The following is a 4,107-nucleotide window of genomic DNA, read 5'->3' as shown; positions in this document are numbered from 1 at the left end:
GGATACGAAAGACCTGTATGCAGAAAATTATAAGACACTGATGAAAGAAATTAAAGATGATACAAATAGATGGAGAGATATACCATGTTCTTGGATGGGAAGAATCAACATTGTGAAAATGACTCTACTACCCAAAGCAATCTACAGATTCAATGCAATCCCTATTAAACTACCACTGGCATTTTTCACAGAACTAGAACAAAAAATTTCGCAATTTGTATGGAAACACAAAAGACCCCGAATAGCCAAAGCAATTTTGAGAACGAAAAAAGGAGCTGGAGGAATCAGGCTCCCTGACTTCAGACTATACTACAAAGCAACAGTAATCAAGACAGTATGGTACTGGCACAAAAACAGAAAGATAGATCAGTGGAACAGGATAGAAAGCCCAGAGATAAACCCATGCACATATGGACACCTTATCTTTGATAAAGGAGGCAGGAATGTACAGTGGAGAAAGGACAGCCTCTTCAATAAATGGTGCTGGGAAAACTGGACAGGTACATGTAAAAGTATGAGATTAGATCACTCCCTAACACCATACACAAAAATAAGCTCAAAATGGATTAAAGACCTAAATGTAAGGCCAGAAACTATCAAACTCTTAGAGGAAAACATAGGAAGAACACTCTATGACATAAATCACAGCAAGATCCTTTCTGACCCACCTCCTAGAGTAATGGAAATAAAAACAAAAATAAACAAATGGGACCTAATGAAACTTCAAAGCTTTTGCACAGCAAAGGAAACCATAATCAAGACCAAAAGACAACCCTCAGAATGGGAGAAAACATTTGCAAATGAAGCAACTGACAAAGGATTAATCTCCAAAATTTACAAGCAGCTCATGCAGCTCAATAACAAAAAAACAAACAACCCCATCCAAAAATGGGCAGAAGACCTAAACAGACATTTCTCCAAAGAAGATATACAGAATGCCAACAAACACATGAAAGAATGCTCAACCTCATTAATCATTAGAGAAATGCAAATCAAAACTACAATGAGATATCATCTCACACCAGTCAGAATGGCCATCATCAAAAAATCTAGAAACAATAAATGCTGGAGAGGGTGTGGAGAAAAGGGGACACTCTTGCACTGCTGGTGGGAATGTGAATTGGTTCAGCCACTATGGAGAACAGTATGGAGGTTCCTTAAAAAACTACAAATAGAATTACCATATGACCCAGCAATCCCACTACTGGGCATATACCCTGAGAAAACCAAAATTCAAAAGGAGTCATGTACCAAAATGTTCATTGCAGCTCTATTTACAATAGCCCGGAGATGGAAAGAACCTAAGCGCCCATCATCGGACGAATGGATAAAGAAGATGTGGCACATATACACAATGGAATATTACTCAGCCTTAAAAAGAAATGAAATTGAGATATTTGTAATGAGATGGATAGACCTAGAGTCTGTCATACAGAGTGAAGTAAGTCAGAAAGACAAAGACAGATACCGTATGCTAACACATATATATGGAATTTGAGGGGAAAAAATGTCATGAAGAACCTAGGGATAAGACAGGAATGGAGGCGCAGACCTACTGGAGAGCGGACTTGGGGATATGGGGAGGGGGAAGGGTGAGTTTTGACAGGGCGAGAGAGAGTCATGGACATATACACACTAACAAACGTGGTGGGGTGGATAGCTGGGGGGAAGCAGCCGCAAGGCACAGGGATATTAGCTCGGGGCTTTGGGACAGCCTGGAGGGGTGGGAGGGGGAGAGTGGGAGGGAGGGAGATGCAGGAGGGAAGACACATGGGAGCACATGTATATGTATAGCTGATTCACTTTGTTATAAATCAGAAACTAACACACCATTGTAAAGCAATTATACCCCAATAAAGATGTTAAAAAAAAAAAAAATAAAAAAATAAAGAAAGCCAGATATGTCAAGTTAAAAAAAAAAAAAAAAATATACGCAAATCAATCAATGTGATATACCATATTAACAAGTTGAAGGAGAAAAACCATATGGTCATCTCAATAGATGCAGAAAAAGCTTTTGACAAAATTCAACACCGTTTATGATAAAAACCCTCCAGAAAGTGGGCATAGACGGAACTTACCTACTAACATAATAAAGGCCATATATGACAAACCCACAGCCAACATCACTCTCAGTGGTGAAAACCTGAAACCATTGCCTCTAAGAGCAGGAACAAGACAAGGTTGTCCACTCTCACCACTATTTTTCAACATAGTTTTGGAAGTTTTAGCCACAGAAGTCAGAGAAGAAAAAGAAATAAAAGGAATCCAAATCAGAAAAGAAGTAAAACTGTCACTGTTTGCAGATGACATGATACTCTACATAGAGAATCCTGAAGATGCTACCAGAAAACTACTAGAGCTAATCAATGGTTTTGGTAAAGTAGCAGGATACAAAATTAACGCACAGAAATCTCTTGCATTCCTATACACTAATGATGAAAAATCTGAAAGAGAAATTAAGGAAACACCTCCATTTACCATTGCAGCAAAAAGAATAAAATACCTAGGAATAAACCTACCTAAGGAGACAAAAGACCTGTATGCAGAAAACTATAAGACACTGATGAAAGAAATTAAAGATGATACAAACAGATTGAGAGATATACCATGTTCTCGGATTGGAAGAATCAGCATGTGAAAATGACCCAAAGCAATCTAGGGATAGGGAGGATGGGAGGGAGACACAAGAGGGAAGAGATATGGGGATATATTTATATGTATAGCTGATTCACTTTGTTATGAAGCAGAAACTAACACACCATTGTAAAGCAATTATACCCCAATAAAGATGTTAAAATATATATATATATTATTGAATGAAGGATTAAAAAAAAACAAATATGGGAAGACTGAAAAGCTTAATTAACCCACACTCGTCACCTTTAACAAAGGAGAAAGTTGAGTGGTACGTGCATTTAATGATTCTGATTAGGCTGCTCTGATGTCCTTTTGGACTCAATAAATTGCCCCACCCCACACCAAAAAACCCTCTTCTTTCTCAGAAAATCTTTTTAAAAATCAAATGAAAACCACTGGGAGAGAACTGAGTCAAAATGAAATCTCTGTAATTTGTAATAAGAGAAGGATCACCATATGATGAGTCAGAGGTTTAATCTCATTTAAATTAAAGACTTTGACTTTTTATTAAGACAAAATTGTGAGTTCAGGTATAAATACTCAATTCCTCTGCTTCAGGCCCATAGTAATTAAAGAAATGCACATACATATATTTACTATGTTATATATTTAATATTTAAAAACACAAAACTGGACTCAGGGACAAGATAGACATCTTGGAACAGAAATAGAAACAGTAATAGTAAACTACTAGGTTCCTGGGTAGAAACGAGACATTTCAAAGTGAGGAGGGGGAATGACAGGAGCTCAAAATACTCCTCTTGTTTCAGGGGACCAGGGCCAGACTCAGGTTATGAAACCAGAGGTTGGGTTTAGTTTCCCTGAGTTACAAAAGGAGTCTCGACAAAATGGTGACCACTGCCCAGGGCTGAGACTCCATCAAGCTGCAATCAGGAAAGTGAGTGGGAGCCAAGACTCCTTCCCACTCTGACCCTGAGTCCAGGCATTCTTGGACTCAGAAACAAGACTTGTAACACACCAATACCTCTGCAGGACTGGGGGCCCCACATGCCAATATGTGACCTGGTTCCGGATAGAGAGCTCCAGGGAGCTAGATAAAGGTAATGGCAAAAACTGGTAGGCAAGGTATATAAGCCCAGAGAAAAGGGCATTAAAAATTAAAACAACAGCAACAACAACAATAAAACCCCTACTCAAAATGAGTCAGCAAACAAAAATTTCATACCATGTGAGGCAACCGCCACAAAAGGCAGCTGACATTCTAGACGACTTGAAAGAATTCATTTTGGAGGAATGCAAAACATAAAACTATTATCTGAATATTATTTATAAACAAGTATGTTCAAAATACTCATGGAAATAAAAAGAAATAATATATGTAATTCAAGTACAAAAATTATAAATAATCATTATAAACCAAGAATAGATGGCTATGATGAAGAAAGAGTTATAAATCTGCAAAGTAAATTACAGTTTCTAGAATAAGAGCTAACAAGGGACTAATCC

Source organism: Phocoena phocoena, chromosome 4 (assembly GCF_963924675.1).
Source record: "Phocoena phocoena chromosome 4, mPhoPho1.1, whole genome shotgun sequence".
Lineage (NCBI taxonomy): Eukaryota > Metazoa > Chordata > Mammalia > Artiodactyla > Phocoenidae > Phocoena > Phocoena phocoena.
The sequence above is the reverse complement of the archived record's forward strand: the minus strand, read 5'-3'. Positions refer to the sequence as shown.